We start from the raw sequence: 27,167 nt of genomic DNA, 5'->3' as shown, positions 1-27,167 counted from the left end.
CGCCAGCGTGTCAGTCGGCAGCCAAAGGTAAAGCCCCGTGACTGTGTTGTCTCCTGATCTCAGGGCTACTTAACCCGCCAGCTGACGGCGGGCTGTCACTGGAACCAAAACAGGGAAACAACATTTGAGCTCTTCACAGGATCCATCCACCTGTACCGAGCCCCGTCACACGCCTGGTGTGACCAGCACGTCACGCAACAGCTGATGGTGATTGTTCTTTGAGATACAGAAAGTTGCAGTTTATCTAATTGAACGCTTGGGTTTGTGTAGTGCGGGTATCTGTGTGTGTGTGTGGTGAAAATATTTTTTAAAAAAAAAAACGATTAAAGGTTGGACGAGCAGAAGAAGACAGGAGATGCAAATGGCAGGGTGGACGAGTAAGAACGTGGGTGGATGCGCAAGGAGGATCAACGGTCGGTCAATACACACGGAGGGTAGTGTTGCCAGGTAGTTATTGTCATTAGGGTGCTCAGCACTTACAGCAGCGGACACATCAGGTTGAAGTGGAATGCTAATTGCCAGCCCCATTTAATCTCCGCAACAGTCCTCCTCTATCTCACTCTCCTCGTGCTAACAGACTGCTGTCCTCTCTGTACGTGTCACCCCATCGACTCCACCCCTGGCTACATTTCTTTCTAATTTAGGCTTACTCTACCCGTTTGTTTTTGTCTAACATGCATGTGTGTGTGTGTGTGATTTACCCTAAGTGCTAAAGTGTGTCAGTGCTTCTTATAAAATTATCATCTGAATCTTTAGTGAACGATTAAAGTTACTCTTTGTCCTGTCGCCAAATTTGATGAGGACAGGGACTTGAAAACAAATAAAAGCGCATTAATAACAACAAAAAATCCGGTTAAAAACATAAAGTTTAAAACATGACAGTACACACGTACTACGATGTATCTCATCACTACACTCAATAAATCTTTACTACTCACAAGAGGAATTAAACGCAGGCCATTTATCCTGTCAGCATCCATTGATTATGTTGAGATGTGCGCCATGACTACACATCATTGGCCGGAAACTATAAAACAAAACAGAAATTCGGGATTTTGCGCAGATATGTGGAGCATGTAACTATTTCGCCATAACTATTTGCTTCTTAGCCGCACAGATGTGAAATGATGGTGTCAGAGTACTAGAGATACACATGTACTAGGGTATCATAATGGAGATGTCAACAATCGTGGGTCACATGCCTGCCATGGTGTGTTTGTCTCAGGTCTATTTTGTTTGTCTATTCGTGACCTCGATCTTAAATGTACTTTTCTCAAAATGTTCCACCAGGTTTCTTGAGCACGCAAGCAACTTGAAAAAAAAGAATAACATCTGAAAGATATTAATTTTTTATTTTATGAATTTTTTTTAGTTACTAGTCTTGCACATCTTCCATTTCCAGAGTTTGCGTGAAACATTGACGAGCATGTCAGACTTGGAATCCTTCTGCCTGATGACCAACATGTGACAAAACTTTTCTTTAAATAAAAAGTAGTTGTTTACACGAAAATTTCGATGAAAAAGTCGTGTTCAGGTTGAAAACATCCCTTTACTCTCTTTGACAGTAGTATGTCATTCCTCTTGCCTACCTGTAGCTAGGAATACAGGTGCGGTTAGGGAAACACATGACATCTGTGAAATCCGTTGGATATCATCACTTTGTTGAACAAACAAAAGTGACATGAGACAACATCTTTTAAAAAAAAAAAGGTATGGGAGGCGATAGCAGCAGCCGCAAGGGACAATAAACATTTAAAGTGAAAACAAAACATTGTGGAGCTAAGATCAGCACGGCCAGTGACAGATTTGTGAGGATCGTTAAGCCATTGCCTTTTTATGAAGTGCCTCGCCTGAAAATCACCTCTTTATGCCCCAGTTTTACAACCACAAGTGTCCGAGAAAATACGCGTGACTAGTGGATCTTACACGCCAACTGTATTCTTTTTTCTAACGGTTCTGGCCGGTTAATAAGTTTCCTAAATAAATTACGCCTCGTTCCTTACTTTCTCTCTCTCCATGCTGTACTACATGCTTGAATGCTCTTGTAAATGTAGGAGAGACAGAGAATGCGTGTGTGTAAGAGATGAAGAGTGAAGAGGGAGTCGGGGCTCTTTCTGCTTTTATTTTGGAGAGTAAATATTTACGCACGTCTCATAAAGGCAAAGAAACGATCGCGAGAGGAAAATGTCGAGGAGTTGTAGTAGCATTGAGCTATAATGTTATCGCGGTCATAAATCATAACGGTCTAATTTAAGGTCTGTGGCATTTGATCGACTGTTTGAGTGAAGGAATAAAAATGTATAATTTAAGCAATTTTCTTGTATCCATTTTTTATGAATGAGCGTTAAAAAATATTCTGTAACATGACCGAGATCAGTAGAGGGAATGTATTATTCATCTGATAAATGTGTTCTCTCAGCGTGAAGCTGAGTCAATTTAAAATATGTAATTTTTTATTGCAATCAGTCAGAAATAATAAAGCTGTAGAGTAGGTGAAGCTGTTTCCATTTCTCTTTTTTTGTGTTCTACACATACTGTGACATAGTAAGTGTGTAAACATGCGTGTTAGAAACGACCGAGAGAAAGAAAGAAAAATACGAAAATAGTGGCAAATCCGGGTATGCAAATGTTATTGATAGGGCTTTTGTTTCAGGGCAATCTTTCCTATTTCTGGCTATTCCAAACATTGTACTAACACGCATCTGTATGGAAATTGAGTAGACTTTGAAGGCGGGTGACACGCATCATCACCTATTATTGGTTTCATCTCGTCAAACATGACAAGCCTCCCCTCCCCACCACCTTTCAACAATACTTTTGCCTGGTCACTCATGCATCACCCGAGTGCTGATACATGCGAAGGGTACGCCATCCAGCAAGCCGGCCGTCCACCTCCTGTTGCTGGAAAGGGCAACATCGTAAAGCTTGCAGTCGGGGTCATCAGGACAAGATGCATCCTCGGCTACTTTAATCATTCACGAAAACTGCGTGCCCAGGTGCCATTTAGCTGGTGCTAGATCCCACCCAACGCTGACCTGTAATACATTGTGTATGAACTGTTGTTGCAACGCCTCTAGGGGGGGGGGCAGTGGAGGAGGAGGACCTGGAATATTTCAATGTGGTGCTTACAAAGGACTGGGTGACTGGGTGCAAAAGAAGCCATGCGTGTTGCTATCGAGTTTGTGGGTTGGACTATGTCAGATACTGTGTTTTGCATAATTTATCAATCGATCCATCTCATTGCATGTCGTCTATCTTTACAAACATAATCACACGCACAGACGTAAATACACGGACTCACAGACACGCGCTCTTGTTTATCAGTTGTTTTTAATCAGTGGGTATAGTTTTCACAAGCACGCACATGCACAGAGACACACACACATACAGACACACACACACACACATACAGATGCACACACAGACACACGCACACACACACACAATCACATACACACTCACACACACAGACGCGCTGACATAAGGATACCCTGTAATCACCCCAAGATCACTCTGACTCACTCTGTGCTCCACCACGTGCGCACGGCTGGCGTTGACATGGTACTCCATCACAGCTTGTAGAGGAAGCAGCTGTGCCACGAGGAATCAAGAAAAACTCACGTTTCCAACCGTTAAAAACTGACCGTTTGAGTAATTCAGATGAATATTGTGCAAATGACGCACACTCACTATAAATCAGTGTAAAGAAAATAAAACAATGAAAGGAAATGACGGTTAAAAAAATAAATTCTTGCGCAGGAAGAAATCGTCAGGACTCCTTGTATGGGTTTGGAATCAATAGAGTTTGGGTTTGTTTTGTTGTAGACGATGTAGTGGAAGTGTGGAAGTTTGAGGATATTTCTGGTCGTTGACTTCACGACATTTCAATCAGACTTTGACCTCTGATTGTTTTTGTCTTGCGATTTCAATGCAGTACACAATGGATTTCAATAATTTTTACGGTCTCGGGAAACTTGTGAAGCTTTGTGATGATTCCAGTGGTTCTGTCGTGACACACTGACACTTGCAAACCTAACATTGCTAATATCTGGTACTGGACTCTGGCACTTTAGTGACACTTGGTCACGCACTGGAATTGGAAAAATTACAGGTTACACCTGGACATGATGCCATCTTTGATGTCATTGAGTGTGTCTACCTTTCCTCCCATTGTTGCTTAGAGACAACAGAGAAAACAACTAGAAGATATTTTCAGATGGATGATCAAAGAAAGAAAACAACATTATTGAAAGGTTGGAGGCGGCCACCCACATATATGATTTACGGCGAATCGTAAAAACTAGGAGGGAATAGTGTTTCAAATACCGAACAAGGTTTCTTCTTCTTTTAAAAAAAAAAATATTTAGCCATCTTTTATCTTGTAACGCATCTTTTTCTACGGGAAGTCTGAGATAAGAAAATCTGCTATGCATTTGTTATCTTCTTTTTCTTTTCTCACTCGGAAATCTTAATGTCAATGCATGTTTTAACACGGTTGTGCTCTCGTGCAAAAGCTGCACGGTTACTTTCCTAAAAATCATTCCTTCATGCTTTAATTTTTTAACCTAGTTGAACTTTAAGTATGATGAACACGAATGCACAAAGTTTTAGTGTAGACGAGAGAATGATTCCATAGAGGAAAAAGAGGATATATGTTGTATATGTTGTTCAACTAAATATAACCAGGTGGTTTCATATGGAAGGAGGTCAGGATGTGGTGCCAGTGTCTGAATATGACAAAGGATGTACGACAAGTTGATTGTCGCGTGCAGCGAGCCAGCATGGATACCAGGGAGGAGTGCAGCTACATCCCAAACATGTTGGCGTGCGACTTAAAACCGTATTTGACTTTAATGCATCTTGAAAGCATTTAGCGGAGGTTTCCTAAAGAACTAGATCGAGACCGAAAGCCGGAAAAATAAAACAGAGGATCACGAACAGGAGAGAATGAAATGACATAAACCTTGCACGAAGGAAGAAGGGACACTTCCATTTACAAGCATTTAAAATAATACCGTCTTTGCGGTGTGCGTTCTGGGAACAACGAGGAAGACTGACAAAAAGAAGGAATGAGAAAGAAGAGAAGGAGGAGAAATGAAAGCGGAGTAAAAGAGCGTGTTTTAAAAGTTTTCTTTGTGGATGTAGAGTTCATTTATTACTGGCTTTCAAGTTTCCCGAAAGCATCTTGTTTACAAGAACGAGTGGTGTAGAGTAAGATGTAGTCTACAATAATAAGTGATGTGGCCATGGGGAAATCGCAGACATTGTGAGAGAAAGTGTGCAAATGTTGATGGTGGTGGGCATAGTGATGGTGGTGATGGTGTTTATGGTGGTGATGATGATGGTGGTGATGATGGTGGTGGTGATGAGGGTGGTGATGAGGGTGATGGTGATGGTGAAGACATAGCAAACAAGGATGCTGATAACTCCAAGACTTGTTTAAAACGTGATAGAAACGAGGCTGCAGCCCCGGTTATAATTAGTCCAGGAGCAAAGCTTCTCGTCAGGAGACTGAGACACATCTCCTGCTTGCTGCGCGCCTGTTCTCCGGGGGATCATTTGACACTTTGCCCCGCAGAGCAACCAATATCTGAGAGGACCGCCACCCAGGCGAGCTGGCAGCAGCTCCATTTTCGGACTCTTTCTTTGGCATTACGGGCAAGCATGGCAACAAAGGCCAACATTAGCCTCTCCTAAAGTCTAAATCTTCTCAGCTACGTCAACAAGATGGTTCAGGGACAGAAACATATGTGCGAGAGAGAGAGAGATTACCTAGAAGTGATTCGCAGAGGACTAAAGACAGAGAGAAAGATGGTAAGAAAAAGAAAGAAGGGAAGAAGTATTGATAAAGACATTGAGGAAAAAAAAACAAAAAAGAAAAAGTAACAGAGACACATCAGACAACATTGAACCAAAAGCAATTAAAGCGACGTTTGTGGTCGCAGCATGATCCATTATCATCATGGCGGGGCGTCAGAACTCCACCGCGAGCCTACAGAAGCCAATGACGTCACTTGCAGCCACCGAACGCAGTTTCGCCGTTATTTCCGGTTACGGGGAGGGTGACCGAAAAACCACTCCCATGTTCCAGGAATTAAGGCACTCTTAAACCAAAGACGGCTTTCGGAAACATTAGTAATCAGGAGAAGAGGCTGGTCATTCTGGGCTGCAGAAGACACAACCGTAACTAAAGAACGAGTGACGTGCTACAGACAACAAAATGGCGGCGAAATTTGTCTACGCATTTTCCTTTGTTTTGTTTTGTTTTTTTTTTTTTTCCTTTTCGCGAATTATTGATGACGCTGATTGGTGCAAAGAAGTCTCTCAACTTCGCTCAGCGCTTGTCGACCGATGAGATATTTATAGCTGAGGCTGGCTTCATGCGGGAGTCTTTGAGAGATGCTGCTAACGAGAGAAAAGTAAATTTGATTAGTAGATTGCAGCCCCACATAAAGGTCAGCTTTCAAGTCGGGGACAGCCGTCTCCAAACTGCACAAATCTCAGCATCGCTGTTTGTCGTCAACCGTCTTCGACATGGGGACAGGAAGCCGCTTGACAAACTGAACAGATCGCAGCATCGCAGTCTTGGAGATGGTGTGTTGAGATGTATGTGGATTGAAAACTGATTATCTTAATGCATTAAACTAGGAGACTGTGTGTTGAATTTCTTCGTTCCTTTCTTCTTTCATTCAGTTGGTCGGTACTTCATTACCTCCCTTTATCCATCAGCTAATTCCTATTTAGTAAAGAATGGGGTATGACACGTGACAAACAAACAGTAATAGATACATTCAATTCAAACACGTTCTGTTCATTTGAAAGATATATAATTTTTTTTTTTAATGATGAGTTATTTTTAGTTTGTCTCTACGCTGAGCAAGCTCACGAATACTTGCATTGCTAGATGGAAATTAGTCACTAGGTAAGCGGAATATCGAACAGAATGATGGATGGTAAAAACGAAGGTATAAGAAGGTTGTTTAAGGTCGTTTTTTGCTGATGTAATGCAAGACTCATTTCTTCGAGCATCTACACGCTGTTCTACTGTGGTTGATCGGCGCAGCTTCCGAAATGGCTTAAGCAGCTATAATTACCTGTGATGGCATTTTCCTGCGGCAAGAAGAAGCAAATGCTGTGTGGATCGGTGCACCAAGCAAAATACTCTTAATGTATTGCGAAAGAGCGGAGTTCCACGGGGAGGCAGAAAGAGAAGGAGAGTGAGTGAGTGAGTGAGAGAGAAGAGAAAAGAAAGAAAGAATAAAACAGGCGATGCCGAGAGCAAAGAGCAGAAAGTTCTAAAGTGCAGAAAGATCCTTCTATAAAAGAGTTGGCCTGATCGTTATGAAAGAGACGGTTTGAAACGGAACAAAAGTGGTAGATATCTGTTGCTTGGTTTCCATGGTGACGTCCAAACACCTTGCAGGTAAAGGTGACTGCGTAGAAGCGACACGCCCGACGCATGCAGTTGACTGAAGACTACTGCTCTTGCGGCGTCAGCAGGGCGTCAGACGAAGTAAAATAACTAAAAAAAATATTGTCTCGCTCCGTGTCACGTGACCTGATCATCGAGTATGTGACGCTCGCGGTGCGTCTAGGTCTTCTCTGTATTGGTAAATGCTGACTCTTGCTCTTACATTAAAAAAAAAAATTTCGAACTAATTACAAAAAGTGAGGGAGTTGAGTAGTGATTAAAACTCATTCGACGTGTAGTGACTACTGTTTATGTTGTTGTGGTTGAAACACGTGATTATCATTAAGAATAACAAAGATAATAAAATTATGTACAGTATACACTCCTATTGGGAATTAATTGCAGTTGTTGTCATGTAACACGTGACATCATGGGTGGGGTCGTTTGCTCCATTTTGCTCCATTTTGCTGTGCTACTTGCACGACTTCTTAAAGGGGACTCATATAAAAAAAAGTTACAGGTACATACGGGTATGTCAGCCGTCGCGGCATGCACAATATTAATAATTCCAGTGGTCTGTGATATACAGTGTTAAACTGCGTTGTCAAGTTCCATGGATCAGTGCAGGATTCTCGAATGGTAAATAAAACAGTGTATGGACAGGATTCAAAGGACATCCAACGCTTGTAGATGGTTTCATCCCAGGAGGCACTTCGGGCCAGATGATAGATGATCAACGGAACTTACGGGTCGTGACCACATTCATGATGTCACTTCGATACCAAGCCAGTCACACCGAGCGGGTCATTTGTCATTGCCTTGCTGTCCATCATTGGGTGGTTTAGTGCCATGATCGTTTGGCGTCAGCAGACTTAGTTTTTCACATCCTCAAATTCAGCAATAAAAGACGCTCGACATTTTTATCTCACACAAACAGAAACACAAATACAAACCACAACACATGTTAAAAACAGTGCCCAGCCCTCTCCTTTTACTGCCTTTACGTCCCGGGTACCTGTTTCTGCTCGACTTCAACTGGGTGGGCGGACGGAATTTTTAACGACGGCCGCGGGTAGACCTCCTACCATCACCTTATTCGCCACAGTCGGAGGGCACTAACTAGCAGTTGACATAACCTCCTCTTGCTTTCAACATTTGCTTTGTTAATAAACATTGGTAGAGGTTGTGAGAGGTAAAGGAAACCTCTTATACGTTCTACAAACATGTTGCTCAGTTACGAGAGAACCAATCGATCTCTTGTTCCATTGAACGATTTTTTTTTTCTGCCTGAGATCGGAATCCAGATGTTTTTAAAGTATGGATGCCCTTTCTAAATGCCAGTGAACATATACCCGGCACAGCAAACATTCCCAACGCATGAAAACCTGTGGTCAAAGCTGAATTCAGTTTTTTTCTTTGAAAAAAAGATTCCTTATGAAAGGCTAAGTAAGAAGCAGGTCTTCACCAGGGACGCAATAAAACATGCTATCGATTTGTTCCCTTAGTGCCAGAGAATTTATAACAATGGCTTAGCTGCTTTGGTCGCATGCGTCCAGCTTTCTGTCTTCATCAATGTTTTTTTGGCAGCGCTTACGATTCAATGCTCTTAAAATGTGGTACGACCTTGCCGTGCGTTACTGGCACCACGAGGATTAGACCCTCGCTATTCACCTCCCAGCTTTTGCTGCTGTGGAGGGTTAGTGGAGACAAGATGCGAGGGATGCAGATGCGAGCAACTGACGTCACTGGTTAGACTTTGTGATCTGTGACGTCACAACGTCTTTGCGAGCGAACCTTCCCATGTTTCAATAAAAAAATGGCCTCCGCTTGTTAGATTAACGTGAAGCGAGCGTGGAGTGGTCCTGCCATAGCGCCACATCCGGCATGGCTGTTAACTCTGCCGAAGCTCAGGAAACCTTGGATGGATTACGTCCTCCTTTCCAGCGCTCCCAGGCATGTTACGACGCCGGCGAGAATTGTAAGTATCCGGGACAGGAAAACGCGGAGTGACACATGAAATGGCGGACTGAAAGTCGATCTCTGCCTTCTGGAAGTCACACGACACCGCACTTGCATTGATTTGCAATCATGGTGGCAAGGACAAGCGAAGAACAAAAGACCATTCTCTAGGAGGTGAAAGTTTGCAAGGTTGTCAAGCGATCATAAAATTACCGTTGCTACGGTGACGTAACTATATGATTAAGTTAAGCCAAGAGAAAAGTCAGGTTGGGCGACAATAAAAAGATCTGAGTCCGCAGGCTGATCATCAAGAACAAATTTACATTCTGATGAAACAGACGAAGCAAATTGCTACAGCGCAATGAGCCAGTAACAAAAGTTTATAGGTGGACGCAAATACATTCCCAAGCTTTATGTATGAGAGAAGTCAAAGGTAGAGTAGTCAAAACTTGGCTTAGCTACCCGACCAAATCCAAAATTAAGTTGGTGCCTATGTATGAGGAAGATATGTATTTTTGCAAGTGCTGTGTGTGTGTGTGAATTGATGATGATAGGCAGTTCATTTTTTCTGGAATAAATCTTAGGGTGTTAAAATTATCTAAATAAATAAAATTATTGTTGCTCTTTGTTACGTTTCATTGGAGTACTTCTTTCTTATAGGAAGATTTTTTAAAATCCAGACTATAAAAAAAAAAAGGTGCAGGGAGGCAATCAGTATTACAATGTTTCTTACAGTATAAACAAACTTGACCATGATAACATACAATGTACACATCTATGTGAACTGATTGATTGATACATATGGTAGCGCTAAGTTCTCGAAAGAATAGGATAGAGGGATGAGATGTAAGTAGAAGAACTGAGATTGTACCCGACATAGAGTAATGCCGACATTTAGCAAGGCTTTCTATAGACGATTAAAGTGGTCGTTAGTCAGAAGGACCAGCTGCTTGCATCACATTTTTTGAGTACCTCATGAAATCGTCTTCATCAATGCTGCTGGACTTCTCCTTTCATGTGTCATCGCTTCTCGTAAAGTTTCCTATGCAAAGATTCTTTCACAACAGGTCATATCTTCTGTTTAGCTATGTATAAAAAAGGCTATTTCCAAGGAAGCAATCCCTGAAGCGAACTTATTTTCTCTTTTATAAGGCCTCCCATGCCTTACCTGAAGCCGGAAATTTCCTTTAAAACTAAACGGATACAGAAGATGATAAGTAAATATGGCAAGATGTCTGATCTGATGATGGCTGTTATTTTTTTCACAAAGCTTGAAATCAGACTGTCTTTAAAGTGTTATTGTGATTCCAGTCCTGCTATTATCGTGAAAGAACGTGGAAATCGTAAATAGATATTTTATGTTTGTCTTCCAAAATTTGTTAGTCAAACAATGGAAGTTTAGGTTTTGTTTTTAATACACGATCTTGGAGATAAATATAAAGATTGCAGTCAAATGCACAACACAGCTGTAAAAACAAACATGTCCTTGGATATATTTCCATTGTCAAGCAATGGTTTCTATATTTAAAAACTTGTGATTGTGTTTGGTTTTTTGACATTGAAGCAAGCCAGATTGAATGCCAGTGAGACCATTAGTCTGACAGTCTGTTTTGCTCAGTCCGCCACCACAATTGGAGACAGAATGCTTTTTTTTTCTTGAAGACCAGCGGTTTGCTTTCACGTCCATCGCACGCGAGTGCAGATCATTTGCAGGCGCGTGTGTACCCACCCGGCTGCTGGCGTCCTTAGGTAGTTTAATTGTATTTTGCCAGCTGCATCTGACACCGCGCCTCGGCTAACGACACAGGGTGAGATGCTGTTTACAGCGCTTGCGTCTCCCTTAGGAGGCAAAGATGGGTATAGCTTAGCTTCTTTTTTCTTCTTCACCAGCATCGCGAGATGTTTGGGAAGTCCGTGCAATGCGCGTGAGTCCGCGCAATAAAAATGGAAGCCACCCAAGGGAAAAGCAGGCCGCCTTAGAAACGTTGTTTCATATGTCAAAATGCTTGCGCCATGTGCTACTCGAAGCCCTTATGACCAGTTAATGACGTGCGCTCTTCCGGGAGGATCCATCCCCGGGCGATGACAAGAAAACGAATCCACTGAGAGTTGAGCTTCGCCGGCAGCGCACGAGCGGCATGGCGGCGAAGGATATCCGATGGCGAGAGCTGCAGGGTGGGGTAGGAGAAGAAAGAGAGAGGAGGGAGTTGCTTGGCTCATCCCCTTGTACTGTCTGTCCACACGTCCACACTGTATGATTTAACGCTTTCCTCCGGCTTCTTCTTGGTGCTGGCGTTGGCTCCGCTGTTGCTGGTTGTTGCATCTGTCTGTTGCGGCTCTTCCTGCTTTCGTTGCTTGGAGTCTGTTCGATCCGTTCCCAACAAATAACAACTGGATGCAATACAAATCACGGACGAACTGTGTATAATCTGCGGAATCAGCAGAACTCACGGAAGATTTCCTACCAACATAGGTAGTTACGCCTTGGTCAAGTTCCAAGGGACAGTACCGGTCCAAAGGGACACAACCGGAGTCAGATCGCCTACAGCGGGGAATCGCAATGAGAGAGCGGCGCTCTGTCAGTTATAAGCGGGCGACGTAGTCAATAGTTCCGGTGACTTTCCCTCCACCTGCCTCCCCATCACTCCTTCCAGCCCTCCTACCTCAGCCCCTAACAACCAGCTCAGCCTCGGACCATCCTGTCGTGCAGCAAGCTCGTCCTCGTCTCCGGCGGGGGAAGCCCAGCCAGTAATTACATGCACCGTGTCTTAAGTCAGTCTGACAAGGAGATTCTTAGCCACCGGAAGAGTCCAGAGCCTGTCACTCAATCCCATAGTTTACGCAATCGACACTGTCTCTACCTCCTTCCTCTCTACCTCTTCTGAGTACAGATGTACACAAAAGTCAGTGGTATTAGTCTGGGTGGGTCTGTGTGTGTGTGCGCGCGCTCTTCGTCGACATATTGTTTCCCAGAGAAACCAGAACCGTCCACATTACTTCTGGAAATCATTGCTTCTTGTAACAACTTATCATGTTTATGTAAGTTGAAAACAAGAGAAAATATGTTGCTATTTTATTACATTAGAAAAAAAATCCTTACAAGGTCTGCGGTGCAGGTTAGAGGGGTTACTATTCACGTGGGTCTTCATCTGGAGCTATTTCGAGTGTCTAGCAGCCAACAGGTCATATATACTGTAGAACTTCCTGTTGCACGTACAGTTATGTACAAACTCTCGGCTGAAATACAAGCTGACCACTCGGTAAAATGCTGAGGACATGATCAGGTGAAAACAATCTTTTCTGCCACATATTCTTGATTATTGGAGTTATCTCTCCTATTCTTTTCCAACCAAGGAAGATTGATTTAAAGAATGTCCACGTCTTTGGCTTTGCATCGTCCTCGCCGCTGGCAAGGGTTAAAACTGGTTCCAACAAGGAAGAGAGTGTAAGGGTTCGATACAGCGGCAAAGCAAATGAAGCACTCGATGCAAGAGGGAGGAAAAGGAGGAACACGTTACAATGATTACAACATCCAGGCAAGTGTTGCACTCACTGTAGGACCTAGCTCCACCTACCGGCAAGTGTTACAACAGCGGGGCAAACCCGTGGACACACAAGGGGCTCGCCGCGGTTTCATCAGACTTGGCGCTGCGGCTAATTGCTGGCTTTCCGGCCAAGCCGGGGTTGACAAATTTGAAATTGATCGCAGGGCAAATCTGAATTCCTCTCGCCCATGCTCGCGCATCTTCCTCCAGCTCTCTTTTATAGCTCCCTGCCCAGCATCCCTTGCGAATCCGTGGGCTGCAGCAATCGCCGTGATGAAGACGAAAGCCTCAAAGATGTGGCGACGATGGACAGAAGGCTGGAGGGATTATGTTCCCCCAACTCTCTGTCTGAATGTCTTTTGACACTTGTCTGTCTGTGTGTCTGTCCGTCTCCTACTTTTCTCTCTACCCACTCACTATCACTATCCATCCGTTTAATTTAACAGGTATACCCATCATCGATGGAACCTTTTTTATTGTCGTTAATGATTGAATTATTAATTGCAAAGGTAGCAGGGGAAATATTATTATAACCTTTTAATCATTTTGTGACAAACGACTATATTTAAGCAAATAAATCGGATTAAAAAGTAAGCTTTTGTAAATTCTACATCCACGTGCGGCTGTTTAAGCACGTGCTTACTTTATTTCTGTTGTCATGTGACTTATTTTTTTTTATAGAAAAGATCGTTTTATGTATGGTGTATGATGTATTTATACGCAGACACACAAACCAACTCGTTCGCCGCGGATAAGTTGCTTAGTCAGATGAAGATAACCGCCGATAACGACAGACTTCGCCTCGTTGTGTCGTCTTACAAGGGAGATAAACACCGACATCAGTGATGGCTCTGTTCACAGACCCCCGCCGGCCCAGTCGCGTACATCCAGAGGAGATATAAATAATAATCAATGATAGATTTAGCTTACTTTCACTGACCCAGAAGTGTAAGTATAGCCACCGTTGATGGTAGACAAAATCGTAATAATGAACAACTCCCTTGCTTGGTATGGTAGCCCCGCGAGACTGGGATGAAGTTTTCTTCCTTGGCTTCTTTGGTCATCCTAAGGAAACACTGGGAAAGGAATGCTGGGAAAGTGGGGTAGCAGCACCTTGATTTTGTTAATTATCTACCCACAACGCCTTCCTTCTGGCTTGGTGCTGACAGACATTCTTCGTGAACACTTGGAATCCTTCCTTCTGCGCTCCGCCATGTTGCTGGGTCGTCTGCTCGCTTCTCTATCTTTTGATGCAGACATGTGTAAGAAGCTTGAAGCCCCGCTAACAGACACAATTGTTTCTGCTACAAGCCCATGAAAATAAATATTGCCAGAGATTCCTGCCACAAAATTAACGTTGCTTCCTCCCACCACCACAAAGCCTCCCGATAGGCTCGAGTCACGTGATGCAGGGATTCTCAGGCTCAAGCAATATGATGAGAGGTATTTCAAGCCCGTGTCAAGTGCAGGTCTTCTCTTGCTTCTGAATCTTTTTTCTAGTCAAAATGCTGCGCAAATGAAATAGGGGTATAATGTTGCCTCCACCCGAACCACCACCCCAGATTGCTTTCCTCAATCTTAGTGACCAAAATGTCTCCCACCTGTGTAACAATGTCCATCCCCAACCTCCTTTAGCCATGTTATACCCGCAAGCCTTTACTTCCAGCAAGACTCGGGTCGTGACACGCAGCTTCTCCCTGCATACAGCTGATGTTTTCTTCCTTTCTTTCTCTCTTTGTCCCGCCTTCTGCACCTACCCTGCTGTGAGGTGTGCGTCACACGCACCAGAGGATCACGGCCCGCGGCCCACAGCTCAACACTGCCCTCCCTCCCCCAACCTCTTACCCCGTGCATCAGTGATGTCCTTGGTGCGTGCGCATGAGACACACGTGCCCACACGTTACCACCCAGCAGGCAGCACGTGCAAGAAACTACGTGACCCGTAACATCACTGCACGTCACCGTTGTCATCTAGTAACACTAGAGCACGTCATAATCGCACCTGTAACATTACCACAATATCTCTGCGATTTTATTGTATAGTTTTGTCATTCTTTATTGGTAATTCTCATCGAATTTTTTTATTTGTGTGTTTTACATGAAACGAGTATAATATATGACAGAAAGTGGGATGAAAAAGAAATAACGAAGAAACAGAGATAAAAAGACGAAAGAGAAAGAAAGAAAAAATAAAATAAAAGAGAAAGAGAGAGAGAGGACAATATACAGAGGGAGAATCACAGAAAAAACAAACAGCAGGAGGAGAAATTTAAGATGCGGACGTGTCTTCCCCTTGTACAGCTGGCTGCGTGTCGGTGGTTCGAGAACAGCAGGAGAAGAGAGCATCCAGATTACTCGCGCGTCACTGCGCCGTCCAATAAACTGTGCATTAGCATGGAGGCTCGGTTTCCGGCGAGCACTAAACGAACCGTGTAAAATTTACACGCTAACTTGTTTTCATTTTATTGCCTGTGGAAGTTGGTTTTTCACTTACGCGTAATCCCGGCATTGCTTCTGGTAATCATGACACTGGCGTAATCCCGACACGAATGTAATCCTCATAATCCGTCTCGTTAACAGTCCCTACGGTAATATCTAAATATAATTCCACACTAATTTCCACTATATAGTGATTTGATTTTCGTTTTGATGTTTTCTATTGTGTGTGGTGAGTACTTCAGTCTGCTGTTTGCGTTCTTCGTGGCAAAGAGGAGTGGATGGAGTAGGCCGTTGTAACCTCCCGTCGAGACCCCTCTTTTGTTGTCCATTCAATCGCGCCGCTTCCCAGCACCTTTCAAGGGTTCCCACTCTTGATGTGATTTGTTCCCCCTGGTCCGAAAATGAAAAAGAAAAAAAAAACCAACGTCGCAGCTAAAGTTGTTCAGACTCCCCCGAGACCACCTAGGGCGGGTCTCATCGGTGGTCACCGTCGCGGCAAAACTGCTGTGTGATCAAGGTTTGCAGGCGGGGGTACAGGGGTGTAGGGGGTACCCCATTGCCGACCTGCTGAGTTCAAACAACGTAGGACCAATGACAACAGGACCAGTAACGTCTTCGTGCCGCTGCTGTTGTCGTGTTTTTAATAATCCTCATCCTGTCTGCTTTCATCCGTGATGACTGGATCGATAGCAGATACTTTCTTTGCCGTCACAGGCTCCTTTTTATGGGTCTTTTTCAAGAGGGTTTTCATGTTCCTGTCAGACATTTCTATGTTTCTTCCATTTTATAATGAATAAATTTGTGAAAAAATAGTTCTTCTTCTTTGGAACGAAAGACAGAGGTCATCAGAAGAACAACACCAACAAAACCCCTTCAAAGTTGGGAGTCTGTACATGATTAAGATACCTCTAAATGTTTTGCTCGCAGTGAACTCGAACACTCTGCACAAAAAACAGTAGAGTGGTTAGCAGGGAAAAGTCATTCACCGGCTTAAAGAGAAATATGTACCTTCACGAAATGTACGCTCCACCGCAATTCATTTGAAACGGTTTGATGCCATGCTGGAACACCAGACTTGGTCAAGCTCCTGACAATTCATCGATTCTCACTCTTCTCTGGTTCACATTCAGCTTCAGTTCAGCCTTTCCAAACTACGATTTCTGTACTTTTTCCCTTTCATTTTGTGTTTGCTTTGTTGACCATGATGTAATGACACTTTTCTGGTTAACATTTGCAGAAATTTAATGTTATATTTATATATATACACTCACAAATAAAAAAAGCTCTTTAAGTATTGCCTTCAGCAATAATTAATAATTATAGAAAAAAACATTGTAATTAGCCGTTTGTGATGATTGAAGGTGAAAAGAGAGCAACGAATTAATATGTGGAAGGAGAAAAAGAAAAATTAGTGTCGTACACTGCCGCAAAACGATACTGTATATTTTTTAAGGATTTTGAGTGCAAGTGTTCATAACGGTAAAGTGCAAATTTTTAATAATTAAGATAGTTCCACTGCGTATTGATTTCCCTTCTTTAGCTAACCCTGATTCTCTGTCCTCTCTGTACATCTCTCAGCCTATTTCGAGTCCCAGGAAATTGTTCCAGACTGCAGAAGGCTAGTTAAGGGATGGACATTAAGGGTATTGAAGAAAGGAGCGCACAATTGTTCATACATTATTCAACACGATAAATTTTAAACTCGGGGAATATGATTTGAGGACAGAGGAGTGCCAACCCTAGAAAAAAATCGTTGGTTCTTTTCGACACAGTTTCACTTACGAAGTGTCGATAGTGTTCTTGCTTCACCTTCATAGATTGCAGGAAGAAAACTGCAGTGATGCTTTTAAGGAAAAAAAAATGAAATTGAAATATATTTATTTATGCATAAATGTACTCCACTCGCTTTCCATTAGTGCAGTGAACTTTCGAAGGGGTTGGGAAGATAGTATTGGCGTTTTCACAGTGCTGTTATGGAATTTTCAGACATTTCATAGGACATCACTTGACAGATACGACAACGTCCCACGCAAGCGCAGTCAAACCAATGATCGAACAAGAATATTTTCGTTCAGACAGAATGAAACTGCGATTTGTCTGGCGGTTTTCTTGCGGTCATTACTGACAGCAAGTCCGATAACTAGCATTTGTTTTTTCAAAGGATGGTGGTGTTCAATAACATATTGGATTTGAATGTCCTTTACTGAAAAACAAACATACAGAAGATAATTCTTGTAGAAGTTAGCCTCTCGGGCGGGTTTGTTGTTTCCTTTCTTTTTTTTGTGTATCTTCCCCTTCGTTCTTCACTTCTTTTGCTTTGCACTTTTACACCATCTTCCTATTTTTAATTCCATTTTACATACCGCTGGATTCTCTGTACTGAAGTATGGCTAGGTCAGGGTTAGCCAGCCACTCACAGAACTCCGCACCAAGTGCCTTCATCTGTACCTTCTTTACTTCTTCTTAATGCAGCTCCCAAGGAGGACATGCAGAATATTCGTCATCTCAGCCAGAAACAGGCGCAGACCCTTAGACTAGGGGAAGGTTGTGAGCGCCAACGAGACGAAGACGATAGAGAAAATTCAATAGTTTGTCTGTGTCTGGAGCTCCTGACACTGGGCAAAGAATTCACGGCTTCGATCGGACCATGTTACCTCAATGTATGACAGGCGGAAAGAGACTTGGCACTGATCCTCCAAGACGTACGCTCCTATAATAGCGGGCTCGCACTATCGTAAAGCTTCTACACTTCTTAAATGTGTCTCCTCAGACCCAGGTGTTTACTTCTTGTCTGGATATTCTGTTTGCTTCCAGCAGTTTTTTTTTTCTTAAGACCAAGAGGACGATAGTATCTGTCCTATAATTCACGTGCTTTAAGATGTGAAAAAAAAATCGAAATAGCCAACCAAACCTGGATTTACAAATCGATCAGCGAGGTACTTAAATGAAAGAAAAAAACTCAGAGTAGACGGACATTTGCAAAGGCAGATGCTTACACACTTCTGAACGGGTTGGACTTCTCAAAAACTGAAATCAGGTTGCAGAAACTGGGTTCACGACAAGACTAGGTCGACTTCGCAGACAAAAACGGTTTCTCCTTGTCCCTAGCGTGTAAATCCGATGTAAATGTCACTTACAGATGCTACAGGTCGAACTCCACCCTTACACATACCGACCGCCCACACCTTTACTCGTAATATTGCTCATGATGTTAGTATTATAGAAAGGATATATATACTTTTAGAATCTTTCAACTATTTCAGTATTTTTTTTTTGTCTATGCTATCAATATTAAGCAGAATCAGTACCCACAGACAAATAAATATGAAAGGCTTTTAAATTATAATTTAAGAAATATTCTTTACGCTGCTTTCCACCTGGCTTGATCTTCTGCTACATTCTTTCTAAGAGAAAATGAATATCTCCACATTGTGTCTGTAGTATCACATCACTGATGAAAAGGAAATATTTCTGAAGACGATGACCATAAAAAGATAATAATGACGACAACAACAATGACATTGACGATTGACGATGATGATGATGATGATGATGATGATGATGAATCACACACTATTCAGCTAGCACCATTGATATAATCACACTGACAAAAGTACTTACTCAGATTTATTGAAGAGCATTTCCACTCCTATTTGCATTTCAAAATGTACTTTTGTAAATCGACCAAACCTTTACTGACATTAGAAAGGTTTACTTATGCTGCTTAGTTCATTGCAAGAAATCCGTAAAACAGAAAACCTTCATTTGCAGGACATTCGATATAATAAATAGGATAAAACAAAATGTTCAAAAAAGACAAGAGGCTGCTGAAGTCGCAGGTGTCCTTACAGTAACACATCTACTATTTCATACTTTGCTATCTCTACCAGGTGTGCCTTACCTTTCAATCAACAGCTTAAAAAGGATAATTAAGCGAATGCATTAAAATCTAGAAAAAGGAACATGTTCACTGTAGACGTCCTCTATCCGCAGATGGCTTGGGTGAAATTAATGGAGTTTTTGAATAAAAAAAGAGAAGAGACATGCGAAACGCTTCACTAACAGCTAATTAACTATTTCCAGACTAGTACAGGCATGAGACGTATCCTGTTACGACTAATGTCAAGAGGCCTTTGACTGTTTATTCTGGAACAATCAGATTTTCCATGGTAAAAAGTTATTCATGGCTTCCAATTTGCAACACCAGTCGACCGCGTTTCTCAGAAGTAGAAATTGTCTTCAGTTTTGCATTTCTAGTCGATAAAGGAAGGAGTAGGAAGGTCTTCAATGCATAAGAAGTGTATCTTTTGTACATCTATGTTGCCGTTTTTGTAAAAAATGAATTTTCATGAAAGATGAATAGTCAATATTTCATGCACACACACTAGTGACCATCAAAAAATGTTGTGACTGTCATGTCGCTAGTAAAATAATGCAGTAAACGTTATTTAAAAGTAATTTTTTAATCAGTTCCTGAAAAAATGTTTACTGGAGGTTTGTGTTAGAACATTAAAGTTGACAGTCGCTTTAAGTTTACTGCCTTGAAATAACCTTCGACATTTTCTTCATTGTACAGAACCATTTTAACTATTGTCCTTCATGTTGAAGAATTTATTGCATATATATATATATGTGTGTGTTTGCATTTGTAAGTATGTAACTATACTAACTTTTGTAACAACAGAGAGCCCCTAGCCTTAGTAAACCACACCAATTCCAGCTGTTATGGCAATCAGTTCCATGTGTACTATTATTTTCCAGCTCTTGCAGGACAACACGAGAGCTCAGCGAAAATCACTAGGAATAGAGCACAAAGTATCATATAATCATATTCCGGTGATATTCTGTGACAAAGAGGCATGCGAAATATGATATTGATGTTTTCTTTTACTCACACCTGGAATTTGTCGAGAAAACAGGAAATGACGAAATATTTCTAAAAATAGCGTCGTGTGCATGAGCTGAATTTGAACAGGAGAGATGCGATCCTCGGTAAAAGAAAACAGACCAGAACACAATGTGGTGTTGCTAAATGTTCTCTCGACACTCACATAGAGTTGACACACCATCTGTCGTATTGATGACCGTAACTGTTGCCCAATAAATTTTGCTATGGTTTTCTATGATTACTTACCAGTCTGTCAAGTAAATTTGGCTTGGACCTTTTTTTAACTGCTGTCAACACTTCTATATCAAGTTCAAATCTCTAGGGCTGTATTCCAAAATTACCCGTTTCATTTTCTGGGAAAAAACATTTCATTTTGGAGCACGACAACTTGAGCAATGTTTCTTCTTTTGACTCGAAGACATACCACACAAAATTTAAGGATGCAAAACGAAACAAAGGTTACAAAAGTGTCGTAAAAAGAAAAGAAAATAACCAGAAATATATTTTTTTCTCATTTAATTATTGCCCATGTCCTGTCCTTTTCTTGATACACATTCGAGTATCAGCTAAAAAGGTTGAGGTGAAGTAAGATAAAATAATTTGTCGCAGGCGTCCGCAACAGCGCCACCAGAAGTAAAAAGTTTACTCAAGAAGGGCTCACTGGCTGATGATGGGCAGGAAGTAAGGATGCCGATGATGTGGACACGTGACTGAATGAGGTCAGGAGATGCTGGACCATACACCTGACTGAGTGTCGCACACAGGTGGGTCATAAACTGTACCTGTTCAAGCTTGTTTTATTATTTAAAACTTGTTAGATTATTTGTCCCTCTGTCTGCCTGTCTCCTTTATCGTCCTCCTTTCTCCCATCTCCAACCCTCTTTCTCCCTTTCCTCTTCATCCACCCCAAAAACACGCATTCATTCTCTCTCTCCTCTCCTCCTCTCTCCCTCTCTCCCTTTCTCTCTCTCGCACATACACAATAGCACACGGGCACATACTCAGACATAAATTAAGCAAGAGATGTAGAGGAGATACAGATGTTGTCGAGCGGTGTTGCTGCCGAGCACAAACAACAGCGCCCATCACCGTGACATGCAGGAGAAGATAATGCAGGACAGCACGATGACAGAGAGAGAACTTCCAGTGCCACGGCTTACTTATGTGCGTAGAAATAAATCATTGTAGATGATGGAGATTTCATCAAGACTACAAGAAAACCCTCGTGTCTTTTCACTGTCTGTCAGATAATTTAAGGAGAAGACAAAAGAAAGAGAAACAAGTGCAGAGTCAGAGGTGGGAGCGGAAACAGGGAACAACTCATAACTCATCTTCAGACATAAGAGATGTTTTTCTGAAAATAATAAGAAAATATTTTTTTTCAAAAAAGTTAAGGAGAGCTAGTTCCTTTAAAGAACAAATAAACAGACGATATTGTATTTAGAGCTGTCTCTACTTGTGCATGCACTTTTACAGCCACTAACGAACCGACTCAAATACTTCTGCATTCTCACTCACGAGACATGTGGAATTTTATCTATCATATTATTTTATTTAATTTCTAAATACTTTTTACAGACTTGCTTTGTAACATGATTGTTTTTAATTTTCCTCTGGTTATTGACCATGGGTTACTGTAGTGAGCTATCATAATACTTGTTTTTTCATCCTACGTGGTTGTCTTACTGCTTTGTATCGACACATCGATAAATAATGTAACATAAGTTCTTTAGTTCGCCAAGAGAAGAAATTTATTCCATACAGGGTTCCTTTGTTAAAACAGCTAATCAAACGCCTTCAAAATGACAAATAAAATAACTGATACAAAACTGAAAAAGGTTGCATTAATGTAAGAGTTTGTTCAACAATGGAATTAAAAGAAATCTAAAAATTTTAATCTGCAACGACATATGCGGCACCTGTACAGAACATAGTGTGTAACATGACAGGTGTGAGACAGGGTGTGATGCAGGATAACAGTTATTTTCTGTAAAGAAGGTTGCTACATAGGTTTGTTTGGCCTCGACTGTAAGAAGACTTGTGGCAACTGTTCTGGGAAACAACGTGCAACGTCCTATCAGGAGACTGTCTATAGGGCTGAAATCAAGTTTTCTGTAGATTGCTGTAAAAGTTTATTTATTCATGTAAAGCTGCTTGAGCTAGACCGCTAAGCTGATGACTGAATATTATAAAATTTTGTAGATAACTCAAGTTTCTCAAAATCTTTGGGGGTTTGTGTTGTATGATATGTTTCTTATCACCCAGCAGAATCTGGTATAAAACACACACGCACAACCACAACCACACACACACACACACGAGAACAACTTTCACTTCTCATCCGTCGATGATCAAAAAGGAGAAAATGAAAAACCTTTCAGGTCAAGGATGGCGGTGGGGAAAAGTGTGTGTGTGTGAGAGTGGGGTGGGGAGAGATGGGGACACGGATTAGTCCGATACTTTACTCATGAGCATCCTCCAAGTACAGAATCAAAGATCGATGGTCGATTACTATTTCAGTACACTTTTAGTCCGCGAGTTCCCCTCCCTTGCGGCCATACACTATAGTCGGGCAGCGGCGGCCATGTTTATCCTCATCCCATGTTTCTTTCAAGATGCCAGGTGTCGATTATCTGGGAAACAGTTTGCAGACTCTGGCACATGTCCGCTGCGCACATATGGCCAAGGGTTGCGTCTGAAAGCATGTTTCGTTTTGTCTGATCACTTAGCTCCGACAAACACAGGAGCGCAGGGTTCCCTCAAAAAGCAAACAACCCGACAAGAGAGGCTGGGAGAAGCCTTGGAATCTTGCACTGCTGTAGCGGGGAGTGATGGGAAAGGAGGATCAGTGGTGCCCTCGCAGCGGAAGAACGGCTGTTTCCTCAGGTCAAAGGGTGTGTGCGTCGTGTATGCATGAAAAGAAGGATGAACACGCGCGATTTTTTTGCGAAGAGTGTGGTAGATGCAATGCATTGGATTAGAATATAAAGGCATGTTAAGCCAAAACATCTGGCTGTAAACAAAACAAGGTCTCCTTCGTCAGCGAGGGACCTAAGGCTAGGTCAAAGTACTCCCCATTTTCCCCCCAAAACGAAATAAAGAATTTTTTTGTGTGTTTGGATATATATATATATGGGAATGAAAATCGCCACCAGACGTTTCTTTGATGAAAATAGAAATGTCGGAAGTCAGCCCTCGTCATCATTTTATAAACCCACCTTTACTCAAAATTCTGAGGTGTGGAGAAATATGCTTGTCCGAACAACCATGAGCGAACACGCACTTCACACACACACACACACAGAGTAGAGAGATAGGTGTTTTCTCGCACACTAATGGAGATATCATTTCCCGAGGAGACTCTGGTACGGAAGCACCATTGTCACTGTGGCTGGGTGTAATCTGCCTGGAATCGTTGCTGCGGGACTGATGTTGACGCCCCTCGACAGCCTCTCATTCAATAGAGCCAGCAACAAGGTTTTCCGCCATTGATATCCGCTGACCGTTTGTCGAGCTCAGTAGACTAGTCGGACAAGAAATAATTTCCCTGGTTGGTGGTGTCGTGCGACGTGCTGGTACTTTGTGAAAGTTACTTTGTTAGGTTTTTTTTTTACTTCGTTACTTAGCTAGTTATTGTACTGAATATGTTTACTATTAGTGGCTGAGCTAGTCACGTGGTTACTTAGCTACTTATTTAGCAAGCTACTTTCTTTCTTAGCTTATTGTATAATAACTTACTAACTGAGCTACTTAGATAGGCATGGAGGTATTTGTTTACTCAGGAATAGAAGTCCGAATGAGTTTTGCTACAATAAGGCTCAGAAATTTTATTTAAAAAATTTAGTTCATTTCAGCAGAAACGCGAAATCTGAAAATCTAAATGCTTTCTTTTCCCGCTTATACAAAATTTGTACACTATACATGAAATTAATTGCTGATAAAAAGGATATCAGAGATATAAGTTTCTCAACACGGACCAAGGTTGCATCAACCCCTGGTGTGGGTCCCGTGAGGAAGTCTGTAGACGATGTTTAAATTGACCTTTTACCTTCCCAGTGAGGTCATGGCCATGTCAGACATTTTACCTCTACATCATCGGCTCGCATCGACGTGAAAAAGTAGCATCACAATCACGACATAAAGACTTTGTAGTATGTAAACCAGTCGGAGGCGTATGGCTGAATTATTTTGTTTTAGAACTCGTAAAATGCGAGGGTTCTACTTTTCTTTCCGTTTCCCCGCTAGATGACCGTCATTGTTCCAGCCATGTCTTTTCATGATTGCCAATGAAGTTGCATGCCGTGAGAAATATTGTGTTTCCCGCCGCCTCAGTGGCAACAGAGCAATGACAATTTACAACCCTCAGTGTACCAGCTTTGATGTAGTAATGGCCCTTAATTGCTAAATGCTGACGCATCTGGTGTCGGCACAAATCAATAGTTCACATCACCTTCCTTCACCGGAACACGCCTCCATGTGTGCGTGTGTGCGCGTGCACGTGTGAAGTGATGAAAACAGATGACATAGAGGTGAGAGACAGAAGGGAAAGTGCTGTAAAAGCCAGAAAGAGAATGCGTCTCTTGGGATTTACAAGGTGAGATGGCTCTCTCTCTACATATATATAAAATGTATCAGATTTTTTTTATCACAGTTACTCTACAAAACTATAAATGTGCCACACAGGTCTTGAAACAACTGATGCATACATTTTTTTGTGATAGACGTCGTGATGAACCTCAGATGGGTCACGTGTCAAAAGTCTGTATCTTACATTTAACAAGCCCTGCTTCCTCATCCGTTTCACCTCACTGGTCCCTTTCTTTTGGATATAGCTTATCACGATGATGCGAAAATTGTATTTGAATTTGACTTTGGTTATATTTGCTTTCTTTTTGAAGTCAAACGTTTGCATGCTATAAATACATGTGCATTCAGAAGAAAGATCGGGTGTCATAGTTCGGCTTTCAATATAAATACTTGGAAATGACACTTTCCCTTTAAACATTTTCTTGGTCGAGCAAGAAGATTACGTGTATTTTGTTTCTGAATGAGTTATAATGTAAACGGTTCTTGCCGTGATCAGTTCAGTTATTTTGTTATGATTGTGGTGCATTATTTATAACTATGTCCTCAATGAAGAAACGATTGCTCCATCTGATGATGTCTCACAAGCTGATAATGATGCTGACTTACTAAATAATGTAATCGGTAAATAATGTGCAAACAATTATTTGTGCCCATACCCTCCTCTATGCACAGTTATGTCTAGAAAAAATTCTTTCTGTTATCATCTAATTCCCATTTACGGTAGGAAAGGTCGAAGAATGCCAAGACGTCACGTGCCGTAATACGATAAACATATTGTCATGTTCATTTGAAGGTTTTTTTAATCCTTTCGGTCAAATTTTTTTCTGATTTGTTAAAAGTACGTGACATTCTGCTCGCCAGGCAACAAGAAAATATCCAGTTTCGATTTTAATCAGCAAAATGTGGGATCTCCGACAGGAAGCCTGGGCTTCTTGAGAGTGAATATTCGTTTGACGACAAGAGACGCTGGCTGAGAGCGTGGCGGCCAAACGAAAGGCACAAAAAACCCAAAGCCTGAAAACGCTCCTCAAAGTGTGGCGGCCAGCAAACAGCACAAAAAAGGTCCACAGAAAAAAAGAAAACGAGAGCATCCACGCGCTTGCCCAACAACCATTTCCTGATGCGAAGACGGCCTCTTTTTTGGCTTTCCGTCCCGCGATCGAGTCCCCCCTCCCTCATCCCCTTTGCTTACCCTCCCTCCTCCCGTCCTCCCTTTTCCACCCGTCCATGCTGCTGCAGTGTGTCAACATGCAGCCGGGGGATCGGTGCGCAAACAATTCTCATCTCACCTCTCCGTCTTCTAAGGTCTGGACGTTCTTCGCTACCGTCATCCTCTCCAACCTCCCTTCTACCGTCCTCTGTCCCTCCTTCGTTTTCGGTGTCCCCATCCTCTTTTACTCCCTTTCGCCCCACTGCCACGCCTCTGCCTACCCCCCTCCCCTCACTCCCTACTCTTTCTCTCACTCTCTCGTTGTCTCTCGTCTGTCTGAATTTTCTCCTGTGCATACGAACCTGGAGTGTTTTCATTACCCTGTTTGTGTGTCAAGAGCTGGGCTAGCGTTCCATGCAGAGGGCGTCGACGCTGGTTGAGGAACCATTCCCGGGTCGATCTGAGGTCTGTCGGCGGCTGAGCTCTGTCGAGGCCCTGAACGCCTTGTCTCAAGTCATTCATAACAAGGATGAGATAGTTCCAAGGTTGGTAGTGAGCTCGGAGATAACATCATTGATCCTCCGTTTGACGAGGTCATTAAAGATGAGCTTTGCTCAAGCGTGTTTTTTTTTTTTACATTTCGTAGTAATATATCTTCACTTTACTTCTTCTGAACCTGTGCTTATTGTTCAAAAAAAATCATGCCATCTTCAATTTACTTATGTAAGCTAACTATCGTGTGCACGAGATGTGAAACTAGTCATCCTACAGTTTGAGGTCTGTTCACCCCTGTAAAGGTCGGCCTCATTAAACGTGAAGATGGTAAAACTACAGACGATAGATCGCAGAGACCTTTCTTATGAGCTCGAAGTATTTTGTAGTCGAATCGATTTTTTTCTTGTAAATGACTAGTTTTTGAAAGGAAAGAAGAAAAATAAAGAAAGTAGAGAAAGAAATCACAAAAGTAAACAAACCCTCACTCACACCCAGGAATCATGGGCTTACAGATGCAAAAGCACTGAACTCACATGCACATAGTGTGGTCGTCGTCACCATCTTAACAGCATTCTTTTCAGAGCTTGTAATTCTGTCTGAATTATCCACAACAGAGGATGAAAAAATTAGAAGGATAATTCTGTAAGACTTTTTCTGTAATTTGCTCTCTCACACACACACACACCTCACCCA

At 42.2% G+C, this 27,167-nt stretch overlaps 1 protein-coding gene across 1 annotated transcript in view; it reads left to right on the top strand.

Moving 5' to 3' along the window:
- Positions 1–27,167, top strand: part of LOC112558509 (protocadherin alpha-6-like) — a 70,099-nt gene that overhangs the window by 4,892 nt on the left and 38,040 nt on the right. Inside the window, 1 exon segment of the mRNA XM_025228984.1 lies at positions 20,852–21,006. The gene's annotated coding sequence lies outside the window, so the exon portion shown is untranslated.

This window comes from Pomacea canaliculata, linkage group LG3 (genome assembly GCF_003073045.1).
Source record: "Pomacea canaliculata isolate SZHN2017 linkage group LG3, ASM307304v1, whole genome shotgun sequence".
Lineage (NCBI taxonomy): Eukaryota > Metazoa > Mollusca > Gastropoda > Architaenioglossa > Ampullariidae > Pomacea > Pomacea canaliculata.
Note: the sequence above shows the minus strand (reverse complement) of the source record. Positions and strands in the feature narration are given on the sequence as shown.